This window comes from Protopterus annectens, chromosome 1.part1 (genome assembly GCF_019279795.1).
Source record: "Protopterus annectens isolate FY-2018-M chromosome 1.part1, PAN1.0, whole genome shotgun sequence".
Classification (NCBI taxonomy): Eukaryota; Metazoa; Chordata; order Ceratodontiformes; family Protopteridae; genus Protopterus; species Protopterus annectens.
The window spans coordinates 760,725,143-760,752,312 of NC_056726.1; the positions used below are offsets into that span (position 1 = coordinate 760,725,143).

General features: G+C 42.2%; 1 protein-coding gene across 1 annotated transcript in view; it reads left to right on the top strand.

Annotated features, from left to right (window-relative positions):
• Window positions 1-27,170, top strand: part of KIF24 (kinesin family member 24) — a 2,255,161-nt gene that overhangs the window by 868,194 nt on the left and 1,359,797 nt on the right. The window lies entirely within an intron of this gene.

Here is a 27,170-nt window from a genome sequence, read left to right on the forward strand (position 1 = left end):
GGTGGTGGGGCAATAATATGGGAGTGCAGAATGCCATGGGAGAGATTAGAAGAAGTTGGCTTATAAAACCGATAGCAGAAGAAGGACTTGGTGATTATCATTTAAAACAAATTGAGTCATCAGACCCAGAGCAAAAAAGGTCAGCAAGGGCAAAAGAGACAACAACATATATTCAGGGTGCATTGTACAGAGATGGGAATGTGATAGTACTTATTTGCTGGTCTTTGAAGGATCATTGCTGGAATATTGTGTACAGTTAAGCAGGCATTACACAGAGAAAGATGCCATATTACTAGAGAGGATAGAGTAAAAGGCAACCAGGATGATGTGTGGGGACAGAAAAAATGTATTATGGCTACGCCCTGGATCAGCTCGTAAACTCCTCTACCAGAGGTGAAAACATATTGGACCTGGTCATCACAAACATGGGCTACAGGTGTTCCACACCGGAGGTCAACCCATCACTGGTTAGATCAGACCATAAACTAATCACTCTGAATGTCCACACCCCACCACCACCCCCAACTAAGAAAACCACAGTAAAAAACTTTTCTAAAGCAAACTTCACCTTACTTAAGACAGAGGTGGTAAGTTTCACAGCCCCCACGCTAAAGGATAATGCTGCCCAAGATGCAGAAACTTTTACAAATGCACTCTATGAGCACCTACAAGGATGCATGGATCATACCATCCCTAGCAAAACCAAGACTCATTCCTCTAAGAGAAGGAAACCAGTCTGGTGGACCCCTGCCATAAACAGGCTATACAATAGAAAGTGGAAACTATTTCAGAAAAAAAAAAGCAAATCCCAAGAAGGAAAGACATCCCTGATCAGTAACAGTAAGAAACTAAGGTCCCTCATAAAATCATCCAAGGCTAACTTCGAAAGAAAAATAGCCAAGGATTCAAAAGATAACCACAAAGCCTTCTTTAACTATGTTAAGAGTCTAAGTGGCAACTCGCAGATATGCACGGAACTAGTGCAATATAGCACAAAATATACTGAACCAACTGATATTGCCAACATCCTGGCAGATAGATTCGGTGCAAACTTCATCCCCCTCTCACCCCCAAAAGGGCCCACAACAATACCGGAAAAGTGTAGTGTCCCAGGAATCACAGACGCACAGGTGAAAATAGCCCTTTCAAAAGCCAAAAACACAGCGTCAATGAGGCCAGATGGTGTCCCAGGCTGCATCTTGCATGAACTACAGAACGAATTAACCCCCCTCCTAAACATGCTGCTCAACCTCAGCCTCTCCACAGGCTACATGCCCATAGAATGGTGCACAGCAACGGTTATTCCACTCCACAAAGGAAGGGCCACAACTGACCCTGGTAATTATCGCCCCATAAGCCTGACTAGCCTGTTCTGCAAGGCTATGGAATGCATCATCAGGGAACTCATTAACAAAGACATTGGGAACTTCCAAACACTTGGCCCGACCCAGTTCGGCTTTGTTAAGGGCAGATCATGCCTACTAAACCTGGTTGACTTCTTTGAGAAAGTCACCAAGGCCATAGACGAGGGAAAGGATGTTCACACAGCCTACCTTCACCTCCATTTCGACACCATTCCCCACTCGGGTATTACAGAAAAACTCACCAGACTGAACATAAACCCTTATGTCATGACATGGGTTGCCAACTGGCTTACAGACAGAACTCGCACAGTAAGAATAGCGGGCTCCAGGTATGACTCTAAACCAGTCACAAGTGGTGTCCTGCAAGGCTCGGTCCTGGGACCCCTACTGTTCAGCATATACTTCTCAGAAGTACAGGCAAACACAGGAGGACTATGGCTAACCAAGTTCGCCGATGACTGCAAACTGGGAACCATAATTGACTCTCCGGCTGACACGGATCCTCCAAAAGGGCCTTACTGAGACGGACACCTGGTGTCAAAGTCATGGCCTCAAGCTAAATGCCAAAAAATGCGTAGTCATCCCATTTGGGAAAAACAAAACATCCACGAATTACCACATAGGTGGCAGCCCCCTTAATACAGAAGAGGTAATAAGAGATCTGGGGACCCAGGTAGATTGTAATCTCTCCTTTGACAATCATATTGCCAAAGTAGTTAGGAAATCATTCTATGTGGCCCATCTAATTACTAAAGGGTTTGCATCTAGAAATAAAGAGGTTATAGTGCCCCTCTACTTGTCACTCATCAGACCCATCATAGAGTACAATGCCCCATTTGGGATGTACCTCACAAGACACTTCCAACAGCTGGAGAGACCACAAAAATACCTCACCAAGAGGATTACTGGCCTCAAACATATGTCCTATGCAGCCTGACTGAAAAAACTCCGGCTGTACTCAGTAGCATATCGCTTACTCAGAGGTGATCTCTGCCTGACTTACAAAGCCATGTCCAACTCAGAATTGATGGACATACTCCACCTCAAGAAATCCAAGTCACTGCGAGCCACATGCTCTAATGAGCTAAACCTTGCCACAACAATAAATAGAACATGCTGGAGGGATAGATTCTTGTCACAGAGACTCCCATGCTTTGGAACAAAATTCCAAACTACATTAGGCAGAGACCCTCATTATCACTTTTCAAGAGAAACCTTGACGGGATCACTTCATTGGCTCTGCTCGACAGAGAATCAGTTAATTAATCAATGGGGTGGCGAAAGCAGACACACTCTGGCTAGGCTTATAAATGCCCTCGGGCAGATAGCCTAGTACCTACCTATGAACCTATAAAAACAAACTTAGGGAACTTGACCTCTCTGTACTAGAAATTATATAGTTACACACTGCAAAGGGTATATGTGATGGGACTAGAATTCAAAGAAACAGCAGAATGTATGTGTAAGGTGGGGACATGGCTACCTGATTAAGAGAACCCAGTTTAACCTGGACATTAGGAAGAAATTCTCAACTGGGAAAGTTGTAAACCAATGCAATACATTGCCAGTATTTGTAGTACAGGCTAAGGCCTTTCAGTGAAGGTCTCCTGGGGCTTTAGTTTGTGTGCCTTTGCTGCAAGGTCTGACATTTTACATTACATTTGGTTTTCATTAGTGTGCTATGGTGAAGTTTGGTTCAGTACTCTCAGTACAGCAGTGGTTTGAATAATATTTCACTGGTTTGTCATTTCATCAGATGCAAAAATATAATTTATTTCTTCTGAATACAGATTATTTTTTAGTCATTGAGCGTATGACTCCTCCCACCCTCATTTAGTGGGTCCATATTATCAGATCAAAACTTTCAAACTCCGAATACCATACGGGCGACACCATACGTTTGAAAATTTTGAATCCTAAAAAAAAAAAAAAAAAAAGAACAGGAAACCTGTCATTAAGGCCCCCCTGCACCCCCCACCCCCCCGCTACTTAAATATACCAACTCCGAGATCACACTACATTGAAGTAAAAGGGAAGAATTCCCTACAATGATCTCCGTTCGCACTTGCAATGTTTTCAATATTCGAACATGGTATCGCCCAAATAGCGTTCGACTATTGAAATCTTTGCTGTGATAATACAGACCCCAATTAGTGTCATGGGTAGTAAACTACATTACAAGAAGATAGTGTGTGTGTGTGTGTGTGTGTGTGTGTGTGTGTGTGTGTGTGTGTGTGTGTGTGTGTGTGTATCTTATAGCTGGAGCAACCAGCTAAATACATTTTGTATCTGAGGGTTGTGATATATTTTTCTGAGAAATTTGATATCATAATTTATCAGTATATGTATGAGAATCATTGTATTTAGGTGTTCTTATGAAATGAGGACCAAAATGCTCCTTTCTATGAAAAATTTGTATTCTCTGTAATTTTCAATTGCAATATCAAAACAGGCATATTGTATGTACTCTGAGAGGCATGCACATATTTGAGATTCATCGATTGTTTCTAGTCTGATAACCAGAGGGGCCTTTCTAGGACTAGCCAAGTTTTCCCAAAATAATAACAATGTCCTGTATCTGAATAGGACATTGACGGCTAGGGATTTATAAGATATTTCTGTCTATAAGGGACATGGGTGCCAATACTGGTTTAAATTTCCTATTCCACATTCACTGGTCTGTGTTGCACTTAAACTGAGTAATAGATGAACTCAGCTTCACATAGATGGGAAGCCTGTTCCATTGGAGGAGCAGTCTGTGGGACACATTATCTGTCTTTCTAGCATATTCTGTTTAAGTCACAGACAAAATTCAGGTCCATAGACCCTGTATTTCTGGTACTCTTTTACTTACGAATATGTAGGAGGTTCATAAGTGTGGGGTTTGTAGATGCCTTGTAAGTCAATCATAGATTACCCCTTGGCAATCTATAGGAGACTGAGTAGAGGGAAAAGGGAAAGGGCTTTAAGGTGTGGTGCATAAGGCAGGTTTGTTATGCTTTGTATTCCTTTTGTAAGGAACCTCTGAGGTAAGTCTAGATGCTGCATATTCCTAGCCAGGTACCTACCAGAGGGAGCATTGTACTCTATGCTTGGTCTGATAAGGATAGAGTACAGTGGGATAATGAACACATTGGAGCATTGTACTCTATGCTTGGTCTGATAAGGGTAGAGTACAGTGGGATAATGAACACGTTGACTCTAGATGTCATGCTCTTACTTATAAGCTGTCCAGCATAAAAGGATTTCCTCACCACTGTGGCCACATGGTGGTCGAAGGTAAGGCTGCTGTCAGTGTGTGTACCCAGATCCCATTAAGACAACTCTTAGGGGTGTATTATCAGCATGGTAATTACTCAGGGTGGTTGACTTCCCAATGGGTGCAATTACACATTTCTTAGCACTGAGTTTAAGACCATGGCTTCAACATCATTTGTTAGTCAGAGATGGACCTTCTTGATGAATGCTACAATCTGCAGGGGAGTCAATGATAACCCCCAGCTTGCAATCATCTGCAAACTTAGTCAACCATAAGTCTTCAGCATTTGCTTCCATTTCAGACAAATAGATGCAAAAAAGGAGCGGACTCAGTACAGAGCTATGGGGGACTTCGCTAATGACTGGCCTATTGGTGGAGGTGACCTCACCTATTTTGACCTCCTGGGTCCTGTCAGTGAGTCTATTGTCTACTTTCTTTAAATGTATTAAGCTGTACAAAATAATATAAAAGTGAGGTTGTCAGATGGTGTTATTCTGAAATATCAGTGCAAGGATATTTTTGATTCAAGCTAGGGTGGAATTCAGGTTAGAATGCCCATTGTAAATTGACTAAGTACTGTCAAGTTTAACAGTGTTGCAAAGTAGTTTATGTCATTCATAATGGGCAGTACACAGTCCTGTCAGCTCATTTACAAACAATATTGTTCCTTTACTACACTGTATGACATTGTCTGATAAAATAAAAAAAATTATTTAGCTTTGTCTCAATAGTGTGCTATAATTCTCCACGTGATGCTTTCATACTTTCATTGTTTTTGGTCCTCCAGACGACATGGTACCGGCCCAGCCCCCAGTGCCCCACTTGTATGTCGAGTCCATCAGCCATCCTCCTATCCCTAGAGTTTTCTGGCATTTTGTGGATACAGTCATGGATCCTAAAGGTACCCTGCGAGCTCAGCCATCGGTGCTTCCTTCCTGGGGAGTTTCTTTTTATATGCCCTACCTGCTTTCCCTTTCCCCATCCCCATGCTCATTGGCTATATTTGGGGACAACTCTCCAGTATTGACCAAACCTCACCTTAGGAAGCATCATCAATGAACACCCTCCCTCCCAGGATGGGCACTCCCATCCCTCGCTGCTGCTCTCCCAGTCACCCAAGCCGCTAATCGAACACAGCTGAGCTGGGCCATGGTTAGGGCTTTATCCCTTTATATCACTTGAGCAGGACAGCTGGGCTGTAGTTAAGGATTTATCTCTCTGCACCACTTCAGTGGTAATTTTCATTTTTAGGTTGATCTATTTGGTGATGGTGGATGGTTTTCAGTAGAAAACATTTATTTGAGATTACACTTTTCAGGAGTAAAAGCTCATTATATCTTATAAATTCTGCTGCAACTGTTGGGCCACTATGAAGGATTGTGGATTGCACTGTTGGGGAACAGAGGTATCCCTGTATTTTTCCCTAGTAGGGTTAGCATGAATTTACTCTCTTTTGATAACTTCTGACAGTTGCAAAAAATATAAACAAAACAGTTACACAGAAGTAGAAGTTGGGTGGTTACCACACACACATCACTCGCATGCACATACTCAGACTGGTGTAAAATACTGCAACAGAGACCACTATGCCATAAAGCAATGAATCTTTATTGAACAGAAGAAAAAATACTGGTGAAGACTGTCTTTGTATACATTGAAGGAATAGAACTACACAAAGGACTATTTCTGTTAATCCACAAAAAAAGTCAAAACCAGTTTTGTCACAATCTAAAGGTGTTTTTTCTCATCTTTCTTTTTTTTTGAGTTCCTAATAGAAGACATCTAAGCTTCCTTGGGGTATTCTGGAATGTCTTCTTTTTTTTAGCACAGTCCTACAAACCAATATTCCATGCCCAAACTCTCACATCATCGAGAGGCCAACTTCTCTACCAGGCCCAAAGCCCACCTTTAATAGAATAAATGTTCATTAACTAAACCTTTCTAATACAAAAATATATCAGTCTGTTTTAAAGAAGCAATATTATTTAGACTATGCACAAAATGTTCTATTTATTTACATCAATTCAATTTAGTAACAATTTGACATAGCATATGGAATAATTTCCACACTATGCAATATTCACATGCATAGATATATACTATGGATTTTGATTAAACTGGACCCAGACGTAACTGAAAATGCAACTTATAAGCTGAGCAAAATATGCTGTATCCAAATTTGTGTAGTATATGTTGTAGAAATACATGGTCTCACCAATAGAAAATATTAATGTACAGATTTCACCACCACTCATACAGAAATTCAAAACATAGTTTTAACTATATACATTCAAAACAGTGTAATTATTGCAGCTGAGCAGTGAATTTCCACTGCTCTTTTCGACAAACACACAAGATCCAAGATCAATCTGAGCTAACACCTCTTTGGCAAATAGGTTCATAGGTGTGTACTAGGCTAATGGCCCTCGTGGCTTTACAAGCCTAGTCCATGGAAGTGCCCTGGCATTGTGCCGCCCGATGTCAGTTTCCAGTGCCTCTATCAAGTAGAGTCACTGGAGTGATTGGGAATCTCAGTTTAACATATCATCTAAAGGGTGGTAGATTCAGGAGTTTATAGCTGTCTTGTACTATACTGCAGCGCCATTAATTGGAAATTAACCCAAGTACCTTGAGTAGTGAACAGACTACCATTACATGGTGGATGTGCCTGCAGAGCATACAGAGGGGTCATAAAGAAAAACTGATGATACCTTTAAGAGATGTCTTCAAAATATAGGATTTTTCCAGCAGAGAAGGAAGAATCCAATGGATGAGGGTATGCGTACAAGTGGCTGACATGATGTTGCTTCACGTAGTATATCTAGGTACTCACAACAGTACACATGCAGAACTTTGAAATTTAAGAGATCTCAAAGAACAGGTAACTGTTTCTCTTTGACAGGAATGACATAATTTGATTGGAGCAGAGTCCCAGGATGCCACACCAATATGTAATTCACTTTATTGGAGTAACACTCACAGATCACATAAAGATGTCCCTGTGGTAGGCACCCTAGAAATGCAAGGGGGATATACAGTTTGGGCTGAAAACTGTTGGTTGGCATGTGACACTGTAGGGTGTCCTTTTCATCATGCCAAAACAAGAACAAATGGCTTAGAAATGGATATATAGTGGTATAGGCATAGCCAAAATAAAAAATCAGTACTAGACATAGCTTACAATCTGACGAAGCACATGACAATACTTTTGTAGCAGAGAGTGACAATCAAAAGGAAGAAAAGCACGACTTGTATTATCAGAAATAGCATGTGTATTAGAGCATAGCTGCACGGTCTCAAGTACATTTATTATTTATTTATGTACTTATTGACATTTGATTAAAGAATATAATGTTGTATAATCTCAGTAATACAGTCAAAAGACAGGTGGAGGTACTCTTGTGTTTAATATTGCCCTATAACAAAGTGAGAATGTAACCCTTGTATTGAAAAGAGAATGATCTAGAAATAATGACAGGTAACACAGTATTAAGGAATGGTTATAGTGCAGCACTGACCATTATTATTTTACAGAACAGATTTCCAAAGTGTGCTGTGTATCTTTAGTAATGTCAGTAACATAGGGTTATCACATATCCCACTTTATGCAGGACAGCCACTGCCTGGGCAGTTGTGTCCTGTGAAAAAACATCAAAAATGTAAAATACCAGAATCAGAAATACTTCACTGATCCCACAGGAAATTGCTGAGAATTTTAGGACAAAAGTGTTTCTTACATTTCCTTCAATACATGCATAAATCCATTATTGTGTCTTTGAAACACTTAAATATTATATGAAACAGTATAAATAAATCAAATACAAAAAAAAATGAGCTTTTATTTTGACAGTAAACTGAAGTCCAGTCCTTTGCACTGGTTGTAGGTGTGATTTGTCCTACAAAATCTCACATTTTCAGACAAAAATCCGACTTTGGGCACCAGGAGATGTGGCAGCCGTACAGTGACACTGTATATAATTGTGCAAAAGCAGTATATGAAGTCAGGACACAACACATATACAAGGAAAAGTATCTATCTTGTGATGATTTGCCATGAAGGGCAAGGTATTAGAGTATGAGGTAGTGAAGAGGGCAGGATATTAGTTATGTCACTGGTCTGAGGTTGCCTTCATGTCAGTAACTTGGAATGGCAACAACAGTTTGAAAAGTGTCATGTAAGACTAAGGATTGTCAGATAGGGAATTAGCCACTCAGCAGGCTAACAGACAGAATAATAAAACAAAACACACTGTATAATCTCAGTTACTTGTCTACAGATAACAGTGGAATCAAGTACAAATGCGTAAGGTAGAAAGAGAAATAATACTGCTTAAGGGCGTATCATACAGTGCAACCACTAAGTCACCAACATGTAGCATTATTTTTTATTTTATTTATTTTACATTTGTTAACCAGGCTGGTCTAACTGGATATATGTCCATTTTCAGTAGAGGCCCAGGAAGATCAGCTCCAAGGTACATTCATTAAAATACAGCAAATAAAATGACACTATTTTTGTATATACAGAGGACATTTCAGATTAACACAGAACTATACAATATTAGCGGACCGGAGTTCCGCTGTGGCGACCCCTAACCTGGAAAAGCCGAAAGACACAACAACAACAACAGAACTATACAATAAGGACAGAAATCATAGCAGAGAAAAATGTAGGAACACTACAGCATACAGGTGCAGTACAAAATAAGAAGGAGACAGTTTATTTTACAATAACATGATAAAGAGGGTTCCCTTTGAAAGTATCCACAGGAGAAGAGTTAAACAGAAAGAAAAGGAAAAAGAGGTAACAAGTTGTTAAGGAGGTAAATGGAAACAGTTAACGAGAAGTTTAGGGTAAGCAGAAGATATTTAGGTTAGGGTAGGTAACTAGTCCGGCTTAGTACAGGGGCATAGCATATAGCACGTATAGTAGGAAATGCATGAGAACAGCACAAAATGAAATATGAAATTAAAGGAATAGATGAGTGTGTCTGCCCATATCTCTCAACTGTCCAGATTTTTGCAGAATGCCCAGATTTTCATCTGATATTTTTGGTCTGTTCCACATAAAATTTGCGTTTTTCCTCCAAATCAATGAAGATGAAAGTCACTAAATAATGACCTATATTTGAGCTCAGACTTCTTATCCTTCAGAAAATGCACGGTAATGCAAATTGTGTTAGTCGAGCAGCTTTCTGAGTTTATATGTAGACTACAAAATAAAAGGAACCGAAGACTGTCTACTCATGTTTGAACCCTGTATCACACATATGCCTTTTTACAGAGCTATTGGCAGGTAGGAAAACCATCACACTTGGCTAGTATTCAGAGATCAGTTTGAACATGAAAAAAGAAACAAGACTGTTTCTACTACTGTTTGAAACTTGCATCTTTCAGATGCTTTCTACAGAAGCTAGGGCATTTGTGTCATAAAACCATTGCACTTAGCTAGCATTTAGAAATCAGCACAAAATAAAATATGAAATGAAATTAACTGAAAATTCTTGTTTACCAATGTTTTAACTTTGCACTGCTCAGATGCTTTCCTGCATGGTATTAGCAAGTCAAGTCATAACATTGCTGAAAAGCTAGTTTTCTGAGGATACAAAGGACAGTTGAAACTAATGAATGACTCAGTGAGAGCTGTTGTGAGTACAACTGCAATTTGAGAAGGAATCTGGCTAACACCTCTTAAAGGAGTACAACAGGTTTCTCTAATGTGTTCCTCAACTTCATGGTCCTTTTCCTCCCTATTTAAATTGTCCTCTGTAAAGCAACAACAATAAAGCATTTACAATTTTTATAATTCTCCTTACTTCTGTAACAGAAGCCTACCTTCTCATACTGTGATGGTTTCGCTTACAAAATGATTCTCTCACGTTTGAATAAAGCTTGCTGGAGTCGCCCAATTACTGACATCATCGAGGCCAGGCAGTGCAGGTACTTTTTTTTTTTTTTTTTTTTTTTAATCACTTCCCTCCTCCAAAGTGACATCACCACAGCCATCATCTGATTCTAACTAAAATAAGACCCACCCATTCTGTGATGTCATGGCTCCCTTGTCCTTCCCCCAGCCTGAGTGCTGTTCATTTTGTTCAGTAGTAGTGTAGTAACCCCGATGTTTGAAAACACAGAAATTTGGTATGTATACTTGTACATTCTGCACGGCAAATGGTACTTAGGTGGTGTATCGCTTGCATACTTCTCTGTTGTATTTGCACCAGATACTGCTAGTGTGCAGTGCGGGAATAGAAAGATTAAAACATTACCCTGGTATCAGAGGTGGCAGTGCAACATATTCATAGTGGCTGAACATGAGAGTAGCTCTGAGCAAGCACCATGTGAAACCTGAACAAGCACCTAGAATTATTCAGTGCAGCTTCCACTGAATTCACATGCTCACATAAACAGGAGTAGCTGCATATTGATGGCTAAAGTTGTATGGGCATGGTTGGTTACTACACTGCAAAAGTGGTATGTAATGGTGGAGATATTTGGAAGGTATGAGCAAACACACCAGTATATTAAAGCCATAGCACCAACTGAACTGGAGGCTGGCAAATAGATTTAGTAAGGGATTTTGTCCATGCACAAATATTTCAACAGTGATTCTTTGCAGTGGCATCCATTATCTGATTCAAGGTAAGTTAACCTTGACGTCCTTTATTTAAAAAAAAAAATCAATAAAAAATTTACTTTGTTATAAGTGACTTCTGGACACAAGAAAAAGGAAGGGAAAAATATAGCAATGTGGTTTGTATGTACAAAGACAAATCCAGGGACACTGCAAAAGGTTTTTTTTGCAAACCAACCAGTGGAGTAAAAACATATGAAGGCAAACACTGCATACCAACACACTTTGCACATGCAAATCTCAATTTTTAACAAGGTGGAAGCATGAAGTGATACCTTAACACTTAAATTAATAAAGATCTAAACTGGTTAATAGTATAAATGTTTTATTCTTTAGCTCCTTGGTGCAAGACCTTACTGGATGTGATTGTAGTCAAGTAAGGCCATGGCTATAGTGCAGCAAAAAAATGTCCCCTCTAACAAAGGAAATGCTAGAGCAAAGCTTAAATTATACGAGTCAAGCACCCTGCTGAGATCCGCTAATCAATGGAATTACCAGGTCAAATTACCCTCAGGACTTTGACAGCTAGGGAAGCTAAGTGTTATGGGGAGGGGTGAAGTAAATGGACTGGAATTCATTGTCTCACAAATTAGTGCCATTTAAACTAAATTAGAAAAAAAGGCAGCAGTAAACAGCACTTTCAGTGTGTTCTGTGGCATTTGCACTGTTTCTGTTGTAAGTAGTCATCCAGCAGCAGGGAATGTTACTTACACTGTTCTATTTTACTCAGTACTTTGTACGCATGCAACATCTATGAAATGACAGGAACTTTAGGCAAACTGAGGCCTGCATGATGTAACATTTTTGAGCCAAACACTGATTTCTGGGATACTGGATGGCAACCTGATTTATCCAAACCACATCAATATGCCAGCCTCCAGGTGGTCAGAGTCTGGGATTACGGTTCCCATTCAGAAGCCTGAAACATCATAAGCCTGAAAATCAAAATCCTGAAACCAAAAGCCTGAAAATTCAGAATCCTGAAAACTCAAAATCCTGAAAGATCAAAATCCCGAAAGACCAAAATCCTGAAACTCAAAATCCTGAAAACACAAAATAGACATACTGATGTCATTGTGGCTTTGCTATTGTTAGCCCTGTGGTGTTAGGTCATGCGTTGGGGTCAGGTAAGTGTGCGGTTGGTTTTATTTTAGGGTTAGGGGCGGTTTAAGTGAGTTAGGGTTAGGGCGCAGGTTAAGCATGTATGCAATAGTGACAAATATTGGGGTTAGGGGCGGTTTAAGTGAGTTAGGTTTAGGGTGCGTGTCAGGTGAGTGTGCAATAGTGACGGACCTTAGGGTTAGGGTTAGGGTCAGGGTCAGTTGGTAGATATTAGTGTCTTTATAGTGACATATTAGCATTATTTGTGTTTTCAGGATTTTGAGTTTCAGGATTTTGGTCTTTCAGGATTTTGGGCTTTCAGGATTTTGAGTTTTCAGGATTCTGAATTTTCAGGCTTTTGGTTTCAGGATTTTGATTTTCAGGCTTATGATGTTTCAGGCTTCTGAATGGGAACCGGGATTACATATAAAAATATTTAAAATCCTGTAAATAATCCCAGAGTGCTGTTAAAGTGTAGGAAACATTATGCCATGATGTTTGGCTTGCTGTTCTTGAACTGTTTTGTAAGTTTCTATGAGGCCATTTTTGCTTGGGCTAGAGGAAAGTCTATCTGTTGATCAGGGGCAGTGAAAAACATTGAGCTGCTTCCCTGCCCCCCGTGGGAGTGGTTACTGACTTGAAACTGTAGTTTTATTGGCCGTTTTGGGTCAATTCCTGGCTCTTTCCAGCCCTAGCGCGGAGTTGCCACTAGAGCAGCATCGGGCAGCGCTGGTTTAACAAGGTTAAACTTTTTCTGGCTCCATAAAGTCTGTTCTTCATTTTTTCCCTTAGAACTGCTCTACTAGTAATCTAAACAGTATATCCCTTAACTAAAAAGCGCAGCACTTGTTCCTAAAAGCTTTTACTTGTCTTAAAAGCATCTTCTTTTCAGGTTTAGCACTTCTGTATTATACAAAGTCCCTCACTAGCAAATCCCCCCCCCCAGGAGTACCCACTTCCTTACTAAGTCCTCTCCTATTCAGTTACACCCCTAACTTCTAAATTTCTCTAGCATGTCGAAGGGCCAGATGCTGGCGTCCTCTCCTGTCCAGTTGGTGAATTTGGGAATATTGAGGCAATGTTACAATTGCCTCATGTACACTGATACCCCTCTCCTCCTCCCACATAACACAAATACTTGCGAGAGATGCAGCTATTTAGCCAAACTGGAGGCTGAGCTCTCTCAACTCAGGACTGGCAAGACCAGACAGGAGGAGAAGGCAACTACACACACCACAAAACCAGTCTCACATAAAGCTATCACAAGAATGAATCAAACACATAAACACACAAAGTCTTACTCTGAGGCTCTGAGCAAAAATTTACCTAAACAACAGAGGCCTCCAAAGCAGACATCCAAGCAACTGCCACCTCATGACACACCACAGGCAACACATAAACCACAAAATCAGTGTGCAAAGCAGTCACAGCTCTCAAGGCCAAATACAACACCAAACATACTTGTCATAGGTGACTCCATAGTCAGACACACTGACGTCCCACTCACCAGGCTGAACAAGGAGAGGGTCACAGTAAGCTGCCTATCGGGCGCTAGAATCCGCCACATAACACAAGCACTCGGGTCACTCCACAACAAGTACAAATATGACACAGTCATTGTCCATGCTGGTGTGAACGACCTGAGACGTACCTCCCTGGACTACATGAAAAGAGACATAGAGGAGCTCTCTGATTATGTAGCCCAGGCAGGTATGACCCTGACCCTGAGCAGTATCCTTCCTTCGCCAAGATTGATGCCACAACATAGAGACAAGATGATCAGCTTTAACAATTGGCTTAATTTCTGGTGTCATTCAAAGGGGATCCACTGTCTGTCTGCCTGGGATGACATGCTTGACAAGCCACGCTGCTTCGCAAGGGACGGCTTGCACCTGTCACCCCTGGGATTCCGGATATTGGCTAAGGCTCTTGCCACCCCCATAGTGTCTTTTTTAGGCAAGGTTCAAATTCTAAACCTACCACCCTAGAAAACAAAAATGGGAAGAAACTAAGGGTAATGCTGCTCAATGCCAGAAGTCTAAATCTCAAAATGCATGCACTCGAGGCCCTTCTCAGTATGGAGAACATCGATGTCTGTGCTGTGACTGAAACCTGGTTCAAGGCTCCTGAGAGCACCCGGCACTATCAGGTTTTACCTCATATCATGCGTTCCGGCCCCAAAACCCAGACCACACCACAAAAGGAGGGGGTGTATCCATATTCATCAAGGATACCCACACCTCCAGGTTGGTGGCAACGCATGAAGCATCGGAAACCATCCAGGTGCAATTAACCATAGGCAAAACTGCTCTACAATTTGTAGCATGCTACAGGCCACCCTCTCAAACTCAGGAACCCCACACAGCCTTCCTGAAGACACTGGAGGGTATAAATGTATCTCCAAACACCATTATATTGGGTGACTTCAACTACCCGAATATAGACTGGGAACATTACTCAAGCCCCAACTTTCTAGCCCAAAGGTTCCTGGAGTTCATAAATTCAAATGCCATGGAACAACTAGTCACCGTTCCCACAAGAGGAGAAAATATACTAGATCTCATCATCACAAACATGGGGACAAAATGCTCCACACCGAAAGTATATCCTTCATTGGTGAGATCAGATCACAAACTTATCTCACTGGAAATCCACATCCCGCCCCCACCCCAAACAAAAAAGACCACAGTGAAGAACTTCTCTAAAGCAAACTTCACACTACTCAGGACTGGTGTGGTATCCTTCAAGGCCCCCGAGCCAGTGGAAACCACAACCCAAGCTGCGGAAGCCCTTACAAATGCCTTCTACGAACACCTCCAGGACTGCATGGATCAGGCAATCCCTAATAAAACCAAGACTCTTTCCACCAAGGGCAAACGTCCAGTCTGGTGGACCCCAGCCATAAACAAACTTTACAATAAGAGGAGGAAGCTGTTACATGATAGAGCAAAATCCATAAAAGAGAAGACACCCTTGATCATTATTAGTAAAAAAAATACGAGCACTCATAAAATCATCCAAGGCCAACTTTGAGAGAAAAATTGCAATAGATTCAAAAGACAATCATAAGGCCTTCTTAAGCTATGTTAGAAACTGGGTGGAAACTCCCAGATATGCGCAGAATTAGTCCAAAATGATACAAAAATCACTGAACCCACAGACATTGCCAACATACTGGCAGACAGGTTCAGTGCAAACTTCACCCCACACTCCCCCCCAAAAGGAGAGATATCTATCCCAGCGGAGTGTAGCCTCCAAGACATCTCAAATGCGCAGGTGAAAGCTGCTCTCTCTAAAGCTAAAAACACAGCATCAATGGGACCGGATGGTGTCCCCGGCTGTGTGCTACACGAACTCAACGAGGAGCTAAACCCGCATATAAGGCAGCTGTTTAATCTTAGCCTTACCACAGGATACGTGCCCAAGGAGTGGCGTACGGCAACTGTGGTCCCACTCCACAAAGGTGGTACCTCTACAGACCCTGGTAATTACTGCCCCATAAGCTTAACAAGCCTGGTCTGCAAAGCTATGGAGAGGATCATAATGGAACTCATAAACAAAGACATAGGGGACTTGCAGACATTGGACCCGACCCAGTTTGGCTTTGTCAAGGGCAGATCATGCCTTTTGAACTTGGTCGACTTCTTCGAAACAGTCACCAAGGCCATTGATGAGGGAAAGGCAGTCCATACAGCCTACCTTGACCTTGCAAAAGCTTTCGACACAATACCCCACTCGGGTATTATAGAGAAACTTACCAGCTTAAATGTAAACCCATATGTCACAAGATGGGTTGCAAACTGGCTAAAGGACAGAACCCACAGGGTTAGAGTTGCTGGTGCCATGTCAGACTCCAAGCCGGTCACAAGTGGTGTCCCACAGGGCTCAGTCCTTGGCCTCCTGTTGTTCGGCATCTACTTCTCAGAAGTACAGACAAACATAGGAGGACTATGGCTGACAAAGTTTGCAGATGACTGCAAACTGGGCCATAGTGGAAAGTACATCGGACACAGATATCCTTCAGAGGGTTCTCACGGAAACTGATTACTGGTGCCAGAGCCATGGCCTGAAGTTAAATGCCAGAAAATGTATAGTCATACCCTTCGGGAAAAACAAGGTAACCCCAAGCTACCATATAGGTGGCAATCCATTAAGCACAGAAGAGGTTATCAGGGACCTGGGGACCCAGGTTGACAGTGGCCTTTCTTTGACACTCACATTGCTAAAGTGGTTAGAAAGACCTTCTACATTGCCCACCTGATCATGAAGGGATTCACATCCAGATCAAGTGAGGTCATTGTTCCCCTGTACTCTTCACTTATCAGACCAAAGATCGAGTACAATGCCCCATTCGGGATGTATCTCACCCGACACCTGCAGCAATTGGAGAGACCCCAAAAGTTCCTCACCAAAAGGATAAAGGGACTCCAAAATCTGTCATATGCTGCCAGACTGAAGAAACTCCAGCTCTATTCAGTCGCATACAGCCTGCTCAGAGGTGACCTGTGCCTGACATACAAGGCCATGTCCAACCCGGAATTAATGGACATGCTCCACCTCAAAAAATCCAAATCTACCAGATCCACTAGAGCAAGCGACTTAAACCTTAGCACGGATATAAATAGGACATGCTGGAGGGATAGATTTGTCACCCAGAGACTCCCTATGCTGTGGAATAAAATCCCGGTCCATGTGAGGCAGAGCACCTCGCTGGCTCTGTTCAAGAGAAATCTTGACTGGTGGATGGGAGATCGTAGGTTTATCCCGGGAATCATCTCTGTGTCACTGCTGGACAGAGGCACAACAAACTAATGGGCACAGTATTTTTTAACATAAGGGGTGGCGTAAGCCACAAAACTTTGGGCTAGGCTTATAAATGCCTTAGGGCAGATAGCCTAGTATAAACCTATGAACCTATGAACATGTTTTTTGAGTCTGTGGGTGCGGTGCTTCCTGTAAGCACCCTCCCCCAACCCCTGCGGCCATAGTTGGGACATGCCCAGAAAGCCAGACTGAAAATGTAAACAAAGACCAGAATCAAAACAAAAAAAATCCTGGGATTGTCCCTTTAACACTCCCATATCCCTTTCTCTTTACCTATACTCCAGAGTTCTGCTTAACGTATTCCCACTGTATTACCTTTCTGTCTATATAGTTATTTGCTCCCAATACCTTTGCTCCTTTGCCAGTTTTCTACAGTAAATTCTAGCCTCCTTTTGCCTGCTTTCTATAGCCTTCTGCAGTATCTCTGGTTATTTTTCTTGTTATAGGCTCCCTAAGTTTGGGGGAGGTTCTTTCCATTTTTTGTTGCCCAAGTCGTTCTAAGTGTTTTTGTGCTCTGGAGTTATTGTCATATATAGTTACTGGCCCTAGGTGTGAGTGTGTGCATGTGTGTGCCTTCCGTGGAAGGTTGGGCGTCGGGCTGGCAACTCGACACTGTAAAACTCCACTGCCAATCATGAGCAGACAGGTGATCCACTGTGGTGTCCCCTAACCGGGAAAAGCCGAAAGAAGAAGATAGTTACTTAAAAGCAATCTTTCTATCCAAGTACTGTCATATTTTCCCTTTTGCACTTTTCAGTTGCTTCTCTTTTTGTTTTGTGAGATTCTCCTTTATTATGCCATGCTTTCACCTTTGCCAGCTCCTCTGTGTAATTCCTATTACTTTTCCATATCTCTTTCTCTCTTACTCTTGCCACACGTTTAAACTCCATTTTCATTTTATCCTACTTCACTATCCTGTATTTTTATCTTGGTTTGTATTGGTGCATGATCTAAAGTTGTTATGAGAGGTGTCACAAAGCTTTCAATTAAAGACACATGATCCTGTGATATGTAATTTCTATCCAGTCTAGACCAGTTCTTTTATCTTGTGGAGTAACATAGAGGGTTAAGATCTGGTCTCCAATCGTAACTGTTTTATTACGTGTTCAGGACACATGCTAAGAATAAGAAGTTATGTACCTACCATAACGTTCCATGTTAGTTGTCTTCGTCTCGCCTTGTTTCCTGCTATTTGGGATCAGAGCTGATCCTCTTCTCCATCTCTGCCATCTTCAATAGCTCAAGAGCTGTTTACTGGCTCGAGGCTACCCGTTATCCCATGATGCCTAGCGATAGTTACCCAGATCTCGTTTGAAATAGCTAATCCAGACATAATAAGAGAGAAACCAGTTATCAAAAAACTGGTTGTTCTATGCATTCTGATATCTAGAATAGGTTAGGAAGACCTGGCCAGAAGAATAACAATAAAAGAATACTCAGCCAGTGAAAAAAGGGACTCCTCTCAATCCACTAGGACAGGGACGGAGGGAGGGATGCAAGAAAGAAGGCGAGATGAAGTCAACTAACATGGAATGTTATGGTAGGTACATAACTTCTTAATGTTAAGTTGTCTATCTCGCCTTCATTCTTACTGTTTGGGACAGCGTCCCTAGCACCTAACACCCTGGGTGGCTCAGTGGAACAGACTCTTCAGAACAATGGAACCTAAGTCAGCTCTGCTCCGGGAGACCATATCCATCTTGTAATGAGAAATAAAGGTATGAGGGTTTGCCCACGTAGCAGCTGCACAGATGGAATCAAATGGGCAACCTAGACTGAAAGGCTACGGAGGTGGCTAATGCCCTAGTAGAATGATCTTTTGGTTTAATTTGTAACTCTTTGTCCCTTAACTGATAAATAAAGTAATAGTGTGGGACAACCATCTGGATAAGGTCACCTTAGAAACTGGGAGACCTTGTTTGTCTAAGGCATAAGAAAGGAATAATTAGTCTGACTTTCTTATTTCTTTAGTTCTGTTTAGGTAAAAACGCAATTGTCTATGAACATCCAATTGGTGAAGTTTGTACTCCGCCTTGTTGCTATGATTTGGAAAGAACACAGGGAGATTTACAGATTGGTTTCAGTTATTTTATGAGCAGACTTTAGGAAGAAATGAAGGATTAGTTCACAGAGCCACTCTATCCTTGTGAAACACCAGGTAGGGAGGACGAACACATAGTGCTTGAAGTTCTGAGACACACCTAGCTGAAGTGATAGCTACCAGAAAGAGTGTCTTCTAAGATAGAAACTTGATGGAGCAGGATGCTGCTGGTTCAAAAGGAGGCAGAATTAAGGAAGTTAGGACTAAATTAAGGTCCCAAGGGGGAGGGGGATCTCTCACTGGAGGTCTAAGAAGAGATGTTCCTCTCAAAAAATCTTTACAGAGCTTATGAGACATAATGTTAGAATTTGACAAACCAATATGAAAATTAGAAATGGCCGCTAATTGTACCCTAATCGTAGTGGAAGCGGCCCCGGAGTGAAACAGTTGCGCCAGGAATTCCAGAATTTCGTGGACTAGGGCTGAGAAGGGATCCACATTCCTAGACTCTGCCCAATAAGAAATACTTTTCCATTTGCTAGCATAAGTTTTTCTTGTTGTAGACTTATGAGAGGAGACGATAATCTCACGGACTGCTGTGGAAATGTTGGGAAACCTGGCTAAGGCAGGAAGTGGAGCAACCAAGCTGTGAGCTGGAGAGTTTGGAGGGATTGATGCAACCAGCCTGATTGATGAATCAGGAGATCTGGAATTGGGTCCAGAGTCCAGGGCTGATCGAGAAGGTAATGGTGCAGGAATGGGAACCATATCTGTCAAGGCCAGTAGGGGGCAATGAGGATCATCTTGCAACCCAACAATTTTGCTTTCTGTACGAGTTTCGGTATCAGGGGAAATGGAGGAAAAGCATAAAAAAGTCCCTGAGGCCAGTAGTGGACTAGAGCGTCTCTGGGTATGTGACCTGGAAGCAGAAGGAGGGAGAAGTAGTTGCTATATTTGCTGTTGAAGGGAGTGGCAAAAAGATTGCAGCAAGGCTGTCCGCATTTGCAGAAAATATGATCCGCAACTTCCTGATTCAGAGACCACTCGTGAGGCATGAGGATAGCTCTGCTGAGCCTGTCCGCTATGATGTTGGATCTCCCAGGGATGTGCGTCGCAATCAGAAAGCATTGGGAGGAAATCGCTCACTGCCAAAGTCTGAGTGCTTCTCGACACAGGGGGTAGGATCTGGTTCCGCCCTGCTTGTTGATGTACCACACCACTGACATGTTGTCTGTTTGAATTGCGATGGTCCCAGAAGGAAGAGAGTCTTGATGAGCTTGCAACGCTAGGAGCATGGCTCTCATTTCTAGGACATTTATGTGCAGATGGTACTCGTGAGGTTGCCAAGTGCCTTGGACTGTCCTACCCAGATAATGCCCCCCCCACCCTATCAGGGAGGCATCTGTCGTCACTGTGGCTACCGGAGGGGGTTGTATGAAAGGTCTGTCCTGAGTAACTAGTGGGGAGACCATCCACCAAGAAAGGTGTCTTTTGCATGTCTCCATGATCAGGATCATGTGAGACATGGGTAGCTCTTGGAAAGACCACTGCGTGAAAAGAAGCCACTGAAGAATTCTCATGTGGAACCATGCTAGTGGGAGTAGAAGAATGGCAGCGGCCATGGAGCCCAGAGTTTGAAGGACATACCTGACTTGGATCCTTTTGCTCTGCATTAGGATTTGCACTTGCTGACGAATTGTGGACACTCTTTCTAGTGGCAATCTTGTGAACATATCCCTTGTGTTTAAGTCTGCTCCTATGTAAGTGATTGACAGGGCAACAAGGCAGATTTTTCGAAATTTATTGTAATACCTAGCTGGGTGCAGGATGTGATTGTATAATCCCGCGTTTGTAGGAGTTGATGCCTGGTGGTAGCAGTGAGGAGCCAGTCGTCTAGATATGGAAACACCTGGAATCCTTGATGTCTCAGGTGAGCCGTGACCACTGCCATACATTTGGTGAACACCCTGGGGGCTGTGGTGAGACCAAAGGGCAGAGCTCTGAACTGGTAATGACTGGCCCCCACCCGAAAGCGAAGAAATCTCCTGGAGCATCTGTCCATCTTAATATAGTAGTACGTGTCCTGAAGATCTATCGAGCACATCCAATTGTCCTGACCCAGGAAGGGTAGAATGGACTGTAGCGTGACCATCCGAAACTTTGTTCTTTGTACAGATTTGTTTAGTCTGCTGAGATCCAGAATCGGTCTCCAGTCCCCTGTCTTTTTTGGTACCAAAAAGAACCTTGAGTAATTTCCGGATCCGTGCTGGTCTGCAGGGACTTCCTGAATGGTTCTTTTTTTTTAGCAGTTTTGAAACTTCTATTACTGCTTGCTCTTTCAGATTGGGTGGAACGTCTGGAAGGGTCTTCTTTGACTGTAAGGGGGATTGATGGAAGGGAATTTTGTAACCTCCGGATGTAATGGACCGTACCCATCTGTCTTTTGTTCAATTTTGCCAGGCTTTTGGGTACAGTGAAAGTCTTCCCCTGACTGCCTCCAGAGGTGAGCAGCCGGGCAACCCTTCAGGGATGCTGGAAGGGCTTATCAGAGAAAGATTCTCTGTTGCCCTGGTTCTACGGACCCCCTCTGCCACGAGGGTGGCATCTGTTATTATTGTTTCCCCCTCTGCCTTTGGAGGAAAAATCACTACGTGTGTCAGGTAAGGCTCCCTGAGATTTATTTAACCACATCTTCCCACTCTTCTGACCCTTGGGGTAAGGTCTAGAGGAAGTGGAAAAATGGACTCCCACGGCAGAGAGAGTCTTGCCTTCTTGCTCACACCTAGTCAACGTGTCTTTCACGTGTGGCCCAAAGAGAAAGGAGCCATCAAAGGGGGGGTATTGGTGAAGGACGCTCGAAAGGGTTCTGCAAAGTGACACAGCCACATCCACGCATGCCTCCTAAGGGCTACACCTGTGCCCGTGGCTCTACTCGCTTCATTGGCTGCATGGGAAATGAGCCTCATGGAGGAGTTAACTACAGAATTAAGTGTCACTAGCTGGGAAGCTACTTTGGCTTGTGCTCCCTCAGCTGTAGGATCTTGAAGGGTATCTCCAAGCTCTTTAAGGAGATCCCTTTGAAGTCGAGTAAAATGAGATAGTTCAGTGACCTCATGGAGAAGGTCACTGAAGCAAACATTCGATTTCCGTACTTGTCCATCGTCCTAGACTCCTTGTTAGGGGGATGAACAGATGAAGAGGTCTCCGCTAGCTCTTTTTTGGTGGCTGCTGCTACCACCATTGTATCAACGGGCACACCTTTAGAAAGGAATTGCTTATCCTGGGGAGCTGTAATAAATTTACCAGGTCTCCTCGGAGTTGGTTCCACTGTGTCCAGAGCTGACCAAGCCTTTTGAGCCACTACGGACATAAGTGGGTTGAAAGGTGGAGAAACCCAGGAGGTGGAAGGTCGGGAACCAAAAGCATCCAGGAATACAGACTCATCCTCGGTAGGGGCTAGGGGATTCCCGTTCCCCCCTCTGCCTAAGCATTTCCAGGATGTCGAGAAGGAAACATCTTCAGAGGGGGATCTCGGGGGACCCTTCCAATTCATCAAAGTCTGTATCAGAAGTGACAGACTCAGGGGAGTCAATGTGCTTCCTCTTGCATTTATTCTTCCGAGGGGGCTCCTCTGAGTGATCAGTGGAGGCTTCGGAAGAAGAGGAAACACCCAATGGGGTGTCCTGGAGCATCGGTTCCCTACAGTTGGGGTCTGGAGGAGGAGCAGAGGTTGGCACAGACACTACGGGGGATGGAGCCAGTGGGGCTGGTAGTGGAGCTGACTCGGGGGACAGCACACTCCGCATGAGTTCAAAGGCATCCCTGCCTCGAGGCAGAGAAAGCTCCGGTTCCAAAGAAATAGTAATCTTTCTCCGCGCTGAGGGGGATGGCTCCGAGGCCAATGTTGGAGCCGAGCTCACCTGCACCGATGCTCCAAGAGGGAGAACGGGGTCGTACAAGGGTCCGATGCCACTTGCTCCCTCGGAGCCGACGAGGGAACCCCGGTGTCCAGATCCCTCAATGGAAGGTACCATCGAAGTAATCTGAGCCGACATCGGAACCGAAGGAGATATGGTTATCGGAGCCGACGGTTCCACTACTCGAACCTCAACGAACTCCGGCGCCGAGCTCATTGGAGTCGGAGGAGGAACAGAAAAGGAGGTGGATGGAGCCGATACCTGTTGAGGAGGGCTAGACAACATTTTAGCTAGTGCCTGTGATTTTAGCAACCTACTTACTACTCTCTCCACATCATGATCCGAGAGCCTAGAGGATCGAGAGGAGTGTAAAGAACGGTGGCTATGTTCACTTAGCAATAATGGAAAGCCAGGAGCCGAATGAACTGACTCTAACGAAGGGGACCTCAGCCTTTTATGGCTCCGAAACATCCGATGGAGGGGTTGTCTTGTCGGTGCCAGCCGGAACTGACATACTCTGTAAATCCTGTAAAAATCCTGAAGGTGGAGCTGACGGTTTAGAGGATTTTGGGGATTTCACTGGCTGTGAACTCTTTGCCGGTGAATCCTGAGGTTTTAACAGACCCCTAAGGATCAATTTGTTCTTCCGTTCCTGCAGGACTCTTGGACTAAAGGCATGGCAGATAAAACAAGAATCCTGCAGGTGAACAGCGCCCAAACAATAAACACAACTAGTGTGCCCGTCTGTCAGAGACATTTTCTGACAGCACGAGTCACACTTTTTAAATCCAGATACTTTAGCTTCTTTAGACTTATCAACCACAAAAAAACAAGCACCAGAAGAGAAAAACAGATAGAAAAAAAATTCTACTCTAGTCAAAGTACAACAGACTATGTAAAAATATATATAAAGCAAACTTCATTTTTTTTTTTTTTCCTGTAACGATAGCAAAAAAACAGAGGAAAGGAGAGCCTCTAAGTTAAACGTCTTCCTTGGGAAGGGAATGGGGGAGGGGAGAACTCTCTAACTTAAACGAGTTCTACTAAAAGGGACTAAAAGGAGAACAAGGTACTCAACAACAAACACTAGTTATTAAAACTAAGAAAGGTATTTTAATAGTTTTATGGAGTATAAGAATATATTTCTACACAAAAAATTTGAAAATACAAGCCTGAGCCAGAAAACGACACACCTCGCAGCTGAAGTGGCAAACGAGATCTGGGTAGCTATCACTAGGCATCATGGAATAAGGGGTAGCCTCGAGCCAGTAAACAGCTCTTGAGCTATTGAAGATGGCCGAGTCGGAGCCGATCCCAAACAGCATGAATGAAGGTGAGATAGACAACTTAACATCACATAATAATTGGTTATGATTGCTGAGATCCAATCATAACTCTGTAGTGCATAGAGTTTTATGAATACCATGTACTACCAGGTACAAAAGAAAAAAAGCACAAAGTGTTTTACTGGCTTTGAAAGCTAGTAAAGCACTTTGAGAGTGCTGCCACATATACAACAAGTAAATTTAATTGGAAGAAAAAGTCAGGAGCAGTTTTTAAATCCGTCTGCAATTTAGTTAAATAAGTTACTTACAGACTGATGTCTGTAAACTTGTATGATCAGAATGAAAATTTGAGGCAAGATATTTAGGGAGAGTTGAGAGTGAACATCCCTTGTGAGACCTGACCATGACAGCGCTTAGGGGTATATAGCAATTGTTGCACATTTCTGAAAGCACTATCACGATCGGGTCTCATGCTACAGAACTGTTTGACAGGTTTGTCTTTTTTTTTCCAATTGTGGAGCTTAATCATGGTGTTCCATGCACTGCTTGTAAATTCTATCCGAGTTCCTACTATTAAATTCACTTCATCCATACCAAACATTTTTATATAGTTCTTCAGAAATCTATCCCTTTTGTTATATTTTCCCTATTGGGTCTTCCTGATATATCCTCACTGATGCAAAACATTTCTCTCAAAAGTCTGTTAAGGTCCCTAATAGCAATTTTAGGTGGAATATAACTACATGCCAGTGTAATACTTCTCCCCTGCCAATTGCACTTTATGACAGCAAATCTACCATTATTGTCTTTTCCCCATCTTCTGTCACTACAGACGCCACTCTTGCATTCAGTATTATTACTCTTCTTTTACTTTGTCCCTGGTATTCTGCTGAATATACACCCTAAAAAGCCTTTCTTTGTTAAATTCAAATGCCAATTTGTATCCAAATGGGTCTCCTGCAGCACTGCTATTTGTAACCTAGGCTTCTTAATATAATTGAATGTTCTTCCTTTTTTCCATACCTGTAAGGCAATTTTCATTCCATGATGATATGAACAGATAGCCATTATGACAGAAGGCTATTACCCCACCTATTATTACGTGACAGTACCCTTAAATGCATATTTCCAACTATCACATCTTCAATAGGTTCTGTTTCAATGCAAAACCTCGAACAAAAAATTAAATATATTTTCAGAACCCCCATCCCCTTTTAACTTATAAACAGTGCACAAAACTATGCACATTTTCAAAAAAACATTTGCCCCCTCCAGCTAGGAGTAATTGCCCCAAATCAGTGGCTGCACCCACAGGTATTATCTAAAATTAAGGTTACCCATGTTAAAGTGCATGTTACAGCCTGTGTTCCCACTTAAACTAATTACTGTTTGTTAATTTATTTCTAGCACCTTGATCTCTAGATCTTGTATGCTTTCAGTAAACATTGACTTTTAATCCTAAGGAAAAAATGCACCGGATACCTTTAAATAAACTAAATTGGGAGTTTGAACTAGTCCGTTACTTTAAAGTCTGAGGTTAATACAGGATTAGAAATGACACAAGACACCAAGGCTCAAACTTAGCAATTTATTAAACAAAAACTTACTAAATAAACAGTAAAACTAATACTAAATAAACAGAAAAACTAATAGATCATGTACTTACAAGCATATGCATAAATAAAATCATCTTTGCCACTGATAGGGAGACTTCAATCCTATCCAGTGCAGCTATCTGTTCAGTCAAGGCAAGGCCGACACTGGCAAAATGTCTCTAAGCTCAGTTCAGGCTGGTGCTGTGATCAAATCCAGATGACGATGATTTCCATTTTAGCCTTTGAGCTTTTATAGTCTTGAACAAACAACAGGGTCAACAGGTTCAGCTAATGACATATTGATTACAAGCTCATCATGAGTTGATGGAATATTGTAGAAAATATAACATTACAAGCTCATCATGAGTTGATGGAATATTTTAGAAAATTACAGATAATTTTCTAAGTTGTAAACAAGTCTCGTAATGTCTGGTCTTGTGCCTTACTTCCCTTTTTCAAAGAACAATTAGCTCACAAACTTGTGATATAGTTCCTCTTTGAAATCCCTACATTCTGGTAAGCATCTGTTAAGCTGATAAACAACTTATAGGTTAACAAATGTTCAGTAATACCAGTAATCAGTGAGCAAGGCCTGCTCTTAAGCATATTGTATTGTTACAATATTAGCAGCATATAGTGAGGTAGTGGCATATTAAGATCTAGCAATAATCAATCCAGCAATAATTAAACATACACAGTGATATGTGGCTCGAGGCATAACAAAAACTGGTAGACTGTGTGGATCCGTCACAGAGTTGTTATATTAAATGCATTAGCACACTAAGGCTGAGGGGGAGGCAGCTATTTGTTTAACTTACTTACTTCCCACAGTTTAAAACTGCATTCATTTTTCACAGAGTTGCTTACCAATGTACCTTTAAATGTTAATTACACTGTACATTGTACACTTCACTCAGCAGGTGGTGGTCAGACCTGTTATGATTAATTGCTTATACCGGTAAACTTCTCATCTCGAAGTGTATACTGTAATTGACTTTGCAGATGCACAAAAGAGTCTTTGTAAATTTCAGTCATAAAATGCTGCAACACCCTCATGATTAATTTCTTGCACCTGTAGACTTCTTGTCTTCCACTGAAAGCCTTTGCTAATGGGGAAAAAAAAACAGATAATGACTTTACAAATACACG